The sequence below is a fragment of the Candoia aspera genome, chromosome 1 (assembly GCF_035149785.1).
Source record: "Candoia aspera isolate rCanAsp1 chromosome 1, rCanAsp1.hap2, whole genome shotgun sequence".
In the NCBI taxonomy this organism is placed as follows: Eukaryota; Metazoa; Chordata; class Lepidosauria; order Squamata; family Boidae; genus Candoia; species Candoia aspera.
Window position 1 is genome coordinate 197,576,676 of NC_086153.1, and position 15,362 is coordinate 197,592,037.

The window sequence follows — 15,362 nt, forward strand, 5'->3', positions numbered from 1 at the left end:
AAATGGTTCCTGACCATTTTCTCTTCCTTTTATGTACCTGAACAAATGCTTTCCCTTAGTCTTCTTTTGTTCAGACTGAACATCCCAAGTTCCTTCAGCCTGTCTTCATAGGTCATGTCCTCAAATCCCTGTATCATCTTCATTGCCATCCTGTGAACCTTCTCCATTTTGTCAACTTGTTTCTGGGAATATAGTACTCAGAATTGTACATGTTACCCACCAGTGCTGAGTAGTGAGGAACTGTCCTATGATTCTGTTTAAACTCCGATATGACTTGGTAAATGTCCATAGATATTTACTCAGATTTCACTTCTAGAAAATGGTTGGATCCCACCATTCAGAATGATGTCCAAATCTCATGACAAATGTTAAATTATGGGCTGTGAAATTTAACCATGGGGTTTTTTTTCCCCCCAGGGATAGTCTAAGTCAATGGCATTTGGATGTATTTACCCTTCTGATTTCATGGGTCTTTGGTACCCTGTGTTTATTCTAATGCAGCTCAGAACTGCATCAGTCCTTTGAGCATCTGTCACACCCTGCTGATTCATATTCAGCTTGTTGTCAATGAGCACACCAAGTTCTTCTCAGATGTAGTGTTTCCGCACCATGAATCTCCCATCTTGTAGTGTGTCTTCTCTCACAGCAAGACAACTATCAAGCCAATATGTCATACATCAAGAAATGGGATACCAAAATGATGAGACGGAGTCATACAGGAGCAAAAATGATACAGAAGGAAGAATTAAGTACCTCCTTGAAAGAAATACATTAGTAATGGATAATCCTTTAACAAGGCAGTGCTAATGAACAGCTATGGAAGGAATCCAGAGATATCTATCTGCTAATGGAGCAGTAGTTTGTCACCCCATGAAATGTACCTGGAAGGTTGGGGACTCTGAAGAAAATGTAACGGTAGGTGTCAAAGGAAAGGAAAGTCCCACTAAGTAAGCAAAATTCTGCTTGCACAATATTCAGTCCTGTCCTATGATTCTGTTTAAACTCTGATATGACTTGGTAAATGTCCATAGATATTTACTCAGATTTCACTTCTAGAAAATGGTTGGATCCCACCATTCAGAATGATGTCCAAATCTCATGACAAATGTTAAATTATGGGCTGTGAAATTTAACCATGGGGTTTTTTTTCCCCCCAGGGATAGTCTAAGTCAATGGCATTTGGATGTATTTACCCTTCTACTCTGAGTTTATCCATTCAGGAGCCACTAGCCTAGTGCCTATTGTTAAATTATTTGCACAATAGTTAACTCTTTTTTTTTTAATGAAGTATATCTGGTTTTCATTGTGACAAGAAGTTGCCTAGGTTTTCTTTTCAACATGCCAAGTGAATGCTAGCAAGTAAGTTGCATGATAACATTTTCTTCAGTTGCAGGGGTGCCTGTGAACATTCTCCATTGGTGGCATTAAACATATCCAGAGGTGAGTGGTAATCTTAATAGCAGAATTATTCATCCTCATTATAGCGAGAAGCTGCCATGATAAATTTTGTGAACACAGTTGTTGTGCCTACAGACTTGGTTTCAACTCGTGGACCTCTAGGATTTTCCCAGGGTTAGGTTATTTAACAGAAACAATGCAAATTAATATATACATTTAAATTAATACACACATATATTATTATATTATACTATATTCAGATTATATTATACACACAGATCATTTGCCCTCTACAGTGAAAAGAAGTCAGAGTTTTTATATTGATCTGTGCTCCAGAGTTTGAATTCTGGGCATTTTCCTCCCAGCTTTTCAGTTCAGAAGATACTTGGCCCTTTGCTTAATGTTTCAGACACATACCCATAATGGTACTCTTTAGCTTGGGAATGCCCCAGGTGGCTGTGTCAGGTACATATCTTATTTGTTTGTTTGTTTATTGAATTTATCCCTGCCACAACTGAAGGGCAGTTTACCACTTCCATCAATACAAATTATAATATATCCACTGCACAACAACAAATAGAATAACAGAGTAAAAGAAATCAAACCTACACAGAATCATAATAGATAATATCAGCTCACTTGCCCCAGGCTTTCCCCCAAAAGCTCCATTTTTAATAGCTTGTGGAAAGCCGACAGAGCAGGCTGAATTCCAGGGGACAAAGCTATTCCAAAGTGGAGGCATCCCCACCAAAAAACAGTGCCTGCCTCCCTCCATCCCACAGACCAAATCCATAGGGATGGCGGTGGCTAAATATCTCATCTCATTTCAAGCTGACTGGCTTCTTTCTTCCCATTGAGATGCTAATCAAGTAGGAAAAAATGGTTGGATAGTGTCATTATACAGTTTATTCACTAGGTGGCATTGGACTTAGTTGCATCTTGCCAGTCAGAATTTCCTGTTAAGAAAGGGAGGTCATAAAAGTCTGAGTTTCTGTTTAGAATGTACCTTAGGTTTTCTCAGATAGATCTGCTCACTTTTCATGGCAGAGAAGGCATCACATCTTAGCCCCAGAAGTAAGCAGGGATCGCAACGCTACAAATGGATGAAGTGGACCTCAACTCTGAATACTGTAGTGTGAAGGGTATTGTTTATGTGGTCTGGGCAGAAGTGGAAGGGTATTAAAAGCTGAATAATTAGGGTTGTGTCGGTCATCAGAAGGGGCACTTTGCAATGCACTTTGGCATGAAGGAAGCATCACTCCTCAAAATGTGAAGAGTGGCAGCAACATCTTCCAAAGATTTAGCCTGACTGCCTTGAGGGCTTTCCCAGCTATCTTTGTGTGCATGTGCATGAACATGCATATATCGCACTTATTTTGTATTTATTTATTTATGTCATTTATTAAACAAATTTATACGGAGGCCTAGCTATCAAAGGAACTCTAGGCAGTGAACAAGAATAAGAACACAACACACTGAAACAGAAGAAGACGACAAAATTGAGGCCTCAATAAAAATCTCATGCCCATACATCAAACATAACCACCGACTCCATTAACATCCTGCCCCAGTGCCTGGGGGAACAGCCAGGGCTTTCCTGCTTTCCTGAAGGCCAATAGGGTCAGGGGCATCTGTATCCCTTGAGCAAAGCTGTTCCACAAGGCAGGCATCATAAACAAACAAGGCCTATTTCCAAGGTCCCACCAGATGAGACTTTCATCAAAGAGACCTGGAACATGCCCACCCTGCCAGATCTGATGGGACAGGCCATGTCAGAGACAGGTTGTCCCACAGGTAACCTGGCCTTATGCCATGTAAGGCTTTAAAGGGGGCAACCGACATCAGGAATTGCACCTAGAATTATATATACAGTATATACAGAGACATACATATAGGGCTATGAATGTCTTGAGAATTTTGTAAGTGAACGGTTTACCATCAGTCAGCAACATGATGATTCAGCTGTCTGGGTAAAGTCTTCAGTTTTTAGTACAACAGTCTTTAATGTCTGCATCAGCTAACACAACCCAATGGAGAGTTACCATTAAAGCATCTGATTTTGTTCTTCGACATGGACATTCGCCCTTTTCATAGGTCTGGTTCGGGTAGGAGTTGTGATTTTGATGGGCAACACAGCTGTGCTATGTCCATACAACCTGATTAACATCACAGCTTCTAGTGCACATGCAGGAAATAAATACATATTGCTCCTATAACACCCCCATTTGCTTTCCCTTCCTTTGTTTTTTTTTTCTTTCTCTGCCCGATGTAAATCTAGGATTGTAAACTTCCTAATGTAGGGACTTGAACACTTGTACTTGGCACACTTTGATGGTACTTTATTAACAATACTCTCCTCTGGAAGAAAAATAGACATAATTACATAATTTATTTCATATGTATTTTATTTTGGGAGTGGGGGGATGTTAGTTATTCAACATACCAGGGGTGACCAACCAATGGCTCCAACGCTACAAGCAGCTCTAAAACTATTTGCACAGCATTCAGAAGCCTCTGACTAAAAATTTAATGCTGGCATGGAAAACATATGAAACTAAAACAATATGTAATTTTAATATGTCAACACCGTGAACACATCAGGGAGAGCAAATCCTTTGCTTCCAAACCACAGAAAATTCCATTAAGTGTGGTGCTGCCCTGCCACATTGCAGGACACCTCACTGCTGTCGCTCTCATTCTCCAAAGGAATAATAAATGGATCTCCTGAGAACCAGAATCCTGCCCATCTTGGTTATAGACACTTATTTAGGTTGGTTTGCTTCTTGGTAGGCACGTACAGAATTGCACTGAAAGGTTTGATCCTGTCATTGAACCAACGGAGCATGTGGCTCCTTTCAATTCAAGTGCCGGATCTGAGGTTGGAGGATGGCCAAAGGGCCAAGTGACTGATATTTGGGGGAACCTGGGGGGTCTTTGGCATGGAGGATTCTATGCTGCAAATCCGAATACCACAACATTAACCCTGGGATACATTGCTGGGCTATCAGACATTAGGGTCTCTCAGCTTCAGCCACCTCAGTTGACAATATCAGCCCGATGGACAACCAGAGAAGTATAATGTCAGCATTGGTGTTTATGCCCACAAAATATGTGGACCTTTGTTGTATTATCTTAATTATATTTTTCTTAGGTTTTGCTAGTTGCTCATCTGAAAGATGTTGCTGGTTTGAAAGCTAAGTTAAAAATAAAGTATTAGCAACACTCTGCTCTTCCATGGTACTTGATGAATGAGGTTCCAGACTAGTATTTATATGTGTTTTATAACTTGGTAGGTGAGGCCATCACACAGTTGTTGTTTTTTAAAAAATGTAAAGCTGTCTATAGTATATATAATCAAGCCATTAAGAGAAATTAATATGAAGCCACAGAATGGAACCAGACACAGATTCAAATTCATGGCACAACAAGATGCCTCCTGCTCTGTCCAGAACTGTAAGCCAGGGTCTTCACACTTAAACGAAATATCTTCTGAAGAGCCATCTGAGTTCATATTCCTTCAATCAATTAGCAGAGAGAGTCTCTAGTAGGAAACAGTAGGCAAACTCATTATTGGAAGGAAGCTCTAGGAGTCCTTACATTCCCGACCCTTTTCTTATACCAATTTTGTCACCACACTGCCCTGTGGTGTATTCTGTGGTGGGAGCAGCAGCTCCACATTGACCATGGAGCAAATCTCATTTAGGTATGCTTAGGTGGTCCTGCACATGCCTTCCATGGAAAGAAAAGAAGAAGCCAATTTCTCCCTTGGGGCCCCTGTCCTTGAAAGTTTGCTGCTCCTGGGGTCTCAGCACTTGCCCTCAAAGACTGAAATCAACCATCATTCTATTATGTGTTGCTTATGTTGCTTAACTGCACATGTTTGTGTGTGTTGGATTATTATGAATTGTAATTATTCATGAATTACACATATCAATTATCTCCAGTTCCATATGGGAGAGGGTAAATAAGCTAGCATCTATTGAGGGGAAGTATGACCCAGCCTACTTGACTATGTACATACAAACATGTATAAAACACATCAGAGAGCTGCATCACACCATTGCCTGTTCATTCAGATAAGCAGAACTGCAGCTTTGTGAACAAATGCCTAGAAACATGTGCCATTGACCACAGAGCCATATTTATACTTAGTCTTTGCGGGCTGAGCCAACAGCCCCACTCAAGGATGTGGGCAAGACCAGGGCCAAAAAGGTAATGGAATGAAAATAACACTTTTATTCTCAGTTTTAATGCATGTTCTCAGTTTTCCAAAAACCAAACCAAAATGTTGTATGCTTAGGGAGTTATATAATAAATTAGGGAAGGCTTCTAGGTGCTCACCCATAGACTACATTTACAATACAGTCTCTTTTCTGCCCTTCTATGAGGAAGTTGGACTTTGACTGAAGTAAGATAGAGCTTTAACCTTTTGCTCTGTTGCATTTATTTATTTATTTATTATTCAAATTTAATTACCGCCCATCTCCCCCAAAAGAGGGGTTCTGGGCGGTTTACAATAAAATCAAACTATGATCATAAACGTTAAAATCTCATAAAACCAGGCACATTACAATTATTATAAAATGCAATAAATAAATATAAAATCCAAGAGGGTGTAAAATTCCAAGCTGGTGGGAGGGACTCTAGGGTGCGAGCCACCCCCAAGAATGGTTACCCACTTTCCCACCCCAGGCGAGACGGCAGAACCAAGTCTTCAGGGCCTTCCGGAAGGTCAGGAGTGAAGGGGCCTGCCTCACCTCTGCGGGCAAGAAGTTCCAAAGGGTGGGGGCCACTGCAGAGAAGGCCCATTTCCTGGACTCCACCAGATGAAATTCTCTTACGGACGGGGTCCATAACATGCCCTCTCTGGATGATCAGGTGGGGCGGGCCGATGTAATACTGGATGTACAGTTGATATCACTGAAGAAACATCTATTCACTAGATGCCCTTTTGGTAACACAAACTGCTGGCATACTGGGCCTTAGTCCACACCAGGGGTGTTTATGACACACATAAACAAAGGTTGTGTGGTTGCAGACACCATCTTGATTTTTTTTACACTTCCCACCTACAGACACTCCGCATCTTGACTTAGCTATGGTAGGGAGCAAAGGGTTAAAGCTCTCTCTCCTACACTAGAATCCTAATCCAGATTGCAATCCCCACATTTATACTTCCTAAGAAAGAAGTTGTACCTGCCAGCTGTGCCTTTAAATTAATATGTGTGACTGTAGTTACAAGGCTTCCTTTTGCGCATGTAACACCTGAGCTTCAGTGAAGGACTTGTCACCAGCTGAAATGCAAACGTTTAGATTTATTTCTTCACCTGGCAAAGAAAAATTGCCATGCAAACAGCTATCATGGCTCAGAAGCTGCATCAAAGGAAAGGAAAGAGGTATCTACCTTTGCTTCATCCTTTTCTTTATTGTCTGCTTCCCAAAGCTTCATAGGCTTTGAAGCTTTGCTCTCACATCATTCACTTGCCCGAGCAAGAAGGATTTGTCAGTAACCCTAGACCTCCAGCAGACATCAGGAAAAAGTCTCGGGTCCCCATTCCCCATATTCCTCTTCCACTGCCGCACAGAACTCACACCACAGTAATAATGTAGTAGTAATTCTTTCAGGGCAGCAAGGATGACTTCAGAAGAGTGATCACAGATATTCTTCCCCAAGTGTGCAGGTCTGACATTAAAAAAGGAATCATTCAATACAGAAAACAATACCAATCATTCAAGCTTGCTGAGCACCAAGTACAGAGCCATGAATTCTGACAGCCAGCAACATACATGCATGCATGTATTTTTGGGGAAAGCCAACGATTCTGTTTTTGATCCTCTGAATTACCCTGAATCCTACTGGAACATTCATCATGAAAATACTGAGTCAAAAGCAGTTGAAAAAAAGAGACTAGAGACTCAGTTCCTGACCTGATATGTGATGTTCCGAAAAGGCCATGATACATATATAAATAAAACTCTGCCATAAATAAGACAGGTGCCCAACTTTGAGCCATCCAAATCTTTGCTAACACCACCGCTGCTGTCACTCTTTTATTAGTTACATTTGCACTTTCTGATGCTTCTTGAAAATGTTATTCTCTTTCAGGAGAGATGCCTGTCAGAAAACGTGCTTGGGAGAAAGCAGATGGAATGACGAGTTGTTTCCAACATTTTATTTATGTCTCCATGGGGTGGAAGTATTTTGTTAACTCTGCTCTTGAAATGCCTGGACTGGCCAGTGCTGCCAACACAAATATTTTCCAATATTTCATGCTGAACTGCTGCAAAGCTTCAGCCTGTTTAATTGCCAATGTAGCTGAACGGTCCTCTCCTTTGATTCCAGACGTGCTTAATTTTTTAACAAGAAGGGCAGATGCTGGATAACTGATGTTACATGTTACCCATTTGTATTATTGATATGGGCTCCCAAAATGAAGAGCTCTAGCAAAACTACAAATATCGCTTGGCACTTACAAGGGAAACCATGCCCTTTACCACCTGAGACTGTCAGCAAATCAGGGTTCAAAAAGAAAATTAAATTTCTTAAGGAGACCAGGCTGGTGCTTTGGATGGAGATCCTTCAACAGCCAGGATCAGTGGAGCTAGTTGGTGAAGGTGCCCAGCAATTTTTGAAATTAGTGCTATGAGCAAAAATTCCTCTGCATTTTTTTCTGTCCATTCTCCTTCAGGTTGATGAAGGAGAACAGGCTTTTGAAAATACTTTCAAAGCAAAAGTGAATGGGGATGCATTTCTCTCATGGTGTTCCTGCACTGACTTCCTTATGAGATAGCCAAATCAATTCCCAGTTTGGAAATATGAGGAAGTGCCTTTCTCCCTCCACCAGCTTCAGATATGATCCTGTTGCTTCTCTAGCATAGAGCTCTACTGGTTCAGATAAAATATTTCCTTTTCTTAGATATGAGCAGAGCTGTTTCGGCTGTCATAAAATAATGTAAAAACAGTCACTCACACCTTGGTCACCTCATGGCTTTGACTATTGCAACACACTCTAAATGGGGCTGCCCTTGGAAACCACCTGTGTGGGCAGGGATGGGCGTGCCTCGGTGTGCCCATATGACACCCTTGCTTTGCAAGTGGCACTGGTTGCCAGTTTGCTTCCAGGTACAGTTCGAGGTGCCATTTGTTACCTATTACAGCCCTTCATGGCATAGGGCCTGATTACGTGAGGAGCTGCTCATCTCCTGTGGTAACAGCATAGCCAGATTGATCTTGCAGGGTTGGCACACAATTACAAAGACTACACTGCCAAATCAAGTGTTTGGTGTATTTATTACTAAATGAATGATGGATGTGAAATGTGGCAAGGGAGTGAATTTTCTGAACAGGTTGGAGATGGTAATGTTCGGACATGGTTCACGAATTTGGCTGAAGTCCTATATAGGGTACTTTCTAAATCTGAAATGTGACAGCATTCAAATAATGTAGGTTTTCTTTTTCTCTTGAAATCAATGACACTATCTGGGTTGGTTATTCAAGCTTAGGGTGGATCTGAAGGGGTCAAGTCAGGTGAAAGAAGTAAAGGTTTGTTCAAGGGACCCTTTAAAGGCAAATCTGTCCCTAGGAAGGAACCCCTCATAAGTTCTTTTGAAGAATTGTTGCTGTTGTTGTTTTGGTGGTGGTGGTTGTTAAAATTTATATGCCACCCAACTCCTAATGACTCCGGGCAGTTACAAATAAAACATTAAAAACAAGAAACAAAAATACAGCAACAGACAACAATGAAGAGTGAAGGGTGGTTAAGAACAAGACAAGAATGAACAGCAACAGGCCCACACAGTGACTTCAGTCACCCTCACCAGAGGCCTAGCAAAGAGCCAGACCCTCAAGGCCCTTTGAAACGTCAGCAGGCCTCGACTCATTTCATGTCAGAAGTGCAGGAAACAGAAAGGGGGAAAGAATTAATTAAAAGTTAAAAAGTTAAAAACATTTAATAAAAATATAAAATTTATGTATCTCTGGGCCAATGCCGGGCCACACTGATGGCAGAGGTGTTTCCGATCAATGTCACTCTGTGTGCATGTCAGTCCCAAAGCGCACTGTAAAAGATGGGTAGCTGTTTGAATATTGCCACATTTGCAGCAAATACCCCCATTTTTCAATAATTATACATCAGCAGGTGAGGGCCTTCCAGATCTCAAGGGAAACCTCAATTCCAGAGGGCTTCCATATGACTCTGGACTGTACCTATAAAAAACAAATGCCCTCAAAATTCCCAGGATAAAATCTTGCTCTACGGAGTAAAAGTGAGAAGCTGTAGAAGGTTCAGGGGTGAGTTCAGCTGAGTTCTGGGAGAGGCATCCAGAAAGTATCTTTATAGAGAAGCTGAGTTACACAGGTATACTTGCTTAGGAGTGACCAGTCTATCAGTGGTCTATCACCAGTCTATTAGGTGATACGCTTACTGATCATTCAAAGTCTTTTGTTTCATTGAAATATTCCTAGGCAGTCAGTTTCTAACATTCCCAGCATGTATTTGAGCCATTTCCTAAGAGCATGGTCAAATAGCTAAAGAACAGGGAATAGCCCACTTAGAAAAACAGTGGCTTAGATACACATGTAGGGGTTTGGGGACATTTATTTTTATGATCTATTTTCAAATCCCAAACTAAGCAAAATGGAAGCTGAGAGGCCCAGAATGAATTTAAGTAAACTTTAGAATGCTAAGCATTATCTGACCTGGTTAATAACTGGATGGGAGAGCACCAGGTAATCCCAGGGCTATAGTAAGGGACTTGGAAGTGAAAAAAGAAAATTCCTGGAAGAAGGCAATGGCAAGCCACTTCTGTATTGGTACCAAAAGAACTATGTGCATGTGTCCATGAAGTCACTAGGAGTGAAGTTCAATTAAAAAATAAAGAAAAGAAGAAAACACAGGAAAGGGGAGGGGGGAGGAAGAGAAGGTGGTGGTATATAGCTTTTGATTATCTGACATTTGACATTGTTTGTTTGTTTTTAATGCCAACATCTTGATGATAATGCTGTAAAATCATCATTCCTCTATGTGTGGGTTTAGGTATGGTACTGCAAAATTGCTCCCATTTGATAAAGCCAAACTTGTAAAGGAAATTATGTCTGAGTTGAAAGCCCACATATACCCTGGTACATGTGATCACTGTGACTCTTGTAGAGAGGCTGGAGGGTCACTTGTTCTTGAGGGTGCTTTAATTTGGATTCCCACACTATGAAATTGTTCCTGACAGTGTAAATGACTCCTTCTGATTCTGGATGTCAGCATTCCCCACTAGTGGATGTCCTCATGGCAGGCTACAGGATCTTTGCTTTCAGAAGCTGTTAAGCAATCTGACTTCGAAAAACCCCATATTTATGGTAAGCTGGACTACCAAACCTAACATTTAGTGCAAATATGAGAGCAGACTAAGCACACGGAAAACCAGAAGAAACCGGAATAAAATAAAAGGCCTATTGTATACCCATTCTTGGTTCTCTGGTAAGGAGGAAAAGGATGTTTTTATCCCTCAGGAGAAACAGGAGATCCAGTCTCACATGACCACATGAAATTTGTCTCCTCTGGGTTTTAGCTTTTTCATTTTATTTGACATTTTTGAGACTGAACTGAATTACAGATTAGTAGCCCTTAGCAATGGGCTGCAAAGATGAGATTTTAGTATGATAGGGTAACTCAGGCTGGAGGGGTGGGGAGGAGAAAGAAAATGTGTGAAAATTGAAATGACAAGGTCAAGTTGATAACTTGGTTGTAGAAGTTGTCAAGGTAAGTTGCACCATAATTAGATATGGACGCATAAAATATTTATTTATTTATTTATTTATCATATTTATAAGCCGCCCATCTCAGAGAAACATGACTCTGGGCAGTGTACAATAAAACCATAATAAAAAATAAAAACCAATATGAACCTTGAATGATTTTCAAAAACCAGATCAACCAAACTAAGGCTTCAAGCCTATACACATTACATATCATACATTACATACAGGATGAGGTATCATCAGTATGCTGATGATACCCAATTATACATCTCCATCCCGGGTGAGGTAAGGGAATGCGGTGACGGCCCTTTCTCGGTGCCCGGGGGCTGTGGGGGCCTGTATGGGGAACAACAGGCTTCAGCTGAACCCTGGTAAGATGGAGCAGCTGTGGGTTGATAGCTCCTCGGCTTCTGGGAAATTGTCATCTTTAGTTCTGGATGGGGTTCCACTGCCCCAGACCCAGTGCATAACTTGAGGGGTTCTCCTGGACTCACGACTCCTGCTCGAAGAGCAGGTGGCAGTCGTGGCCAGGAGGGCCTTTGCTCAACTTTGCATTGTGCACCAGTTACGCCCGTTCCTGGAGCGAGAGGCCCTCCAAACAGTCACTCGTGCCCAGGTCATCTCCCGTATAGACTACTGTAATGAGCTCTACATTGAAGAGTATCCAGAAGCTTCAGCTGGTCCATAATGCAGCCGCACAGGCTGTTCTTGGCGCCCCTAGATTGGCAAATATAACACCGTTGCTGCACGAGCTGCACTGGGTGCCAGTTTGCTTTCGGGTCGAATTCAAGGTGTTGGTTATCATCTTTGAAGCCCTCCATGGCATGGGGCCAGGTTACCTGAGGGACCGTCTCATCCCCATAACATCGACCCGCCCCACCGTAACATGCAGAGAGGGCATGTTACAGACCCCGTCTGTAAGAGAAGTTCTTCTGGCGGAGTCCAGGAAGCGGGCCTTCTCCGCAGTGGCCCCCGCCCTTTGGAACACCTTGCCCCTGGAGGTGAGGCGGGGCCCATCGCTCCTGACCTTCCAGAAGGCCCTGAAGACTTGGCTCTGCCGTCTCACTTGGGGTGGGAAGGTGGGTAGCTATTCTTGGGGGTGGCTTGCGCCTTAGAGCCCCTCCCACTGGACTGGCATCTTAGAGCCACTTGGATTTTATATTTATTTACATTGGATTTTATATTGGTAAATTGCTATTTTATTGGATTTTAATGTTTACTGTTGTGGTTTAAATTTTATTGTAAACTGCCCAGAGTCCCTCTTGGGGGAGATGGGCGGTAACAAAATTTGAATAATAAAATAAATACATAAATAAATGTTGGCATACCCTTACCTGAGAGTGTGTTCCACTCAACACAACAGGATTTATTTCTGAGTAGGTATGCAGAGGATTCCACTATTATTAATTTAATCCTGCCTTAATGTTAAGAGGCACGCACCAACATTGTTGATGTATGCAGTGTTTCATTTTAATTCTATGAATTTCTGATATTGTGAAGTTTCTTGTTTGTTTGTGCTGGGAGATGGACATTGAGAAATAGCTTGTAGACTATCCACAGGAAGCCAATTTTTGGAAGCAGCACATGAGAAAATATATAGCCATGTACTTTTTATTTGATATATTGTCACATTTATCTATATAGCTATAGCTATTTCATAGAATCATAGAACATAAAGGTTGGAAAGGACTTCGGAGAGCATCTAGTTCAACTTCCTGTCCAGTGCAGGAATCAATTACTACATATATTTAGATGACTGATTGATAGATGAGGCAAACGCACTCACCTAAGTCTGAAAAGGAAGGTAAAGCCATTCATAGTTGTGAAATTTTTTTTAAAAAGTTTACCATTATCTTCTTTGCTGCAAAAATGTATCTATGCACATAATAATCTCTTGAGTCAGAACATAAAATAAACTATATTTTATTTAAATAAATATAAAGCAGCTCAACTGAAAATACAGAGATCACATGTTTCTCCCTTTGGGTATTCAGCCAGATATCAGCAAATATTAGTAATGGTTTATGCCATCCAGTAGATGCAAAATTTGCCAAGAAAGGCAAGGGAAACAGAGACGTACGGTGACATGTGTTCATTCAGTATTAGCAGGAGCTTCCATCTGTTGAGATTTCATCTCATCTCATCTCATCTCACCTTGCCATTTTGCTCTTCTTCCTTTGTCTGCTTTTTTATCTACTGTTTTTGTACTGTTTTGGTTATTGCGAGCACCCAAAGTTGTTTGGAATCAAGCAGCATCAAGTAATGGAATGGAATGGAATACCAGGTCAAAATGAAATTAATCATACAAGTGATTTCATGCCCACATATCAGGAAGGAAAGCACTGAACATCATTTGTATGTTGTAATGTTTAGGAATGACAAAATCTTCTATTGCATCATCCATGTTGGACTTCTCATAGAAAAACAATCTTGGCACTTATTTGGTGGACTGCCCAATATTAAAAAAACCCCAAAGCAGATAGGGACAAAGATAGTGTCCAGAGCCATCGATTTGCTTCACAGATGTGTCTCGGTCTTGACGGCACAAAATTATTGATTTATAACCCTGTGCCCCAGCATAGGGACGCAGTGGCGCTGCGGGTTAAACCGCTGAGCTGCCGATCGGAAGGTCGGCGGTTCGAAACCGCGCGGCGGGGTGAGCTCCCATTGCTCGTCCCAGCTCCTGCTCACCTAGCAGTTCGAAAACATGCAAATGTGAGTAGATCAATAGGTACCGCTTCGGAGGGAAGGTAACGGCGTTCCGTGTCGTCATGCTGGCCACATGACCCGGAAGTGTCTACGGACAACGCCGGCTCTAACGGCTTAGAAATGGAGATGAGTACCGCCCCCTAGAGTCAGACATGACTGGACTTTACGTCAAGGGAAACCTTTACCTTTACCTTTACCCCAGCATAGTGAATTTATTTTCTGTTTAATGCCTCGTGAAAATGCTGAAGTTAGTTTCCTTTGTCATCATTTCACTGGTTTTAATCTGCATGCCCCAGACTGCCTGTTGGAGAAGAGAACCCCTAACATTTCTTGCCATCTTTGCCAATGATTAGTGATCACAGGCAAATAAATAATACAAATTGAAAACTTCACTGCATTGAAATGTTGATTAACCAATGGTATGTGGGTGCGCTGTTTGAAAAGCAGTGTACTGTCCTTTGGTCAGAACACAGTGACGCCACCACTATTCCCCCTCTCCTTATGTGAAAGCCTTCGGCATTTGCTATGCTGCCATTATGCAAAGTGTATCAGCCAAGTAACATCTGATGTTTTTATGACACTAATGTGCATTTAAAAGTAGTATTAGTTATTCAAAAATGTACAATGATGACATAAATTATTTACAGAGCTACAGCAAAATGCTATGTACAGTGACATGATAATTGTATTGTTCTGTCATTTTGTTGGCATAAAAGCCTTCACTTATTTGCAAATTATTTTTTATTAAACATGAGGGGTGCAAAATATCACCACAAAAACAGCAGTCACCACAACGGCACCCTTTACCAAAAGGAAATAAATAGACACCCTTTTATCATTTGATGAATGATGTGCCTCTAAAACCAGCCTCTGAAGAGCAACTGGTTTCTTTAAACATCTCTCACATGGAATGGAATTTCTAAGTTGAAGCCAACTTTCTTATCTTGGCCATTTCATGAGAATAGAAGCCACCATGGGGCAACTAGAACTGGACCTTGGGACCAAACTCTAGGGCCCATCAGCCCAGGATCTGAGACCATGTGGGCAGCCAGACCTAAACTCCATTCCTCAAAGTCAGGTCTCACATTGCTTGGATAGCATCCTTCTTTTTCTATTTTTAAAATGATTTTGTATTCAGGAGGTAGCCTGGCAGGCACAAGACTGCAGATCTCATTTTCCTATCTTTTTCTTCAAAGAATTATTTTGTTTAGCATGGGGAGAGCAGTAGAAAGCTTCCTTTCATTCCTTGTGTCATGACAATCTTCAGATTTAAATCACAGGTGCCTAACTTGAGGCTCAGGGCAGCACCTGGCCCCTGGAAGTCTTGGTATAACTCTACAATCCCCCAGAAATTATGGGCAAACCGTAATTTTTAATGCAGCAGAAGGGGAATATGATTAAATATATGGAAAGCAATATACTGTGTGTTCCTCAGAATAGTGCTTTCTGGATAAGACAATGTAATGTGAACTTCATAGGCACAGAATACTTCATTTTTTAACCA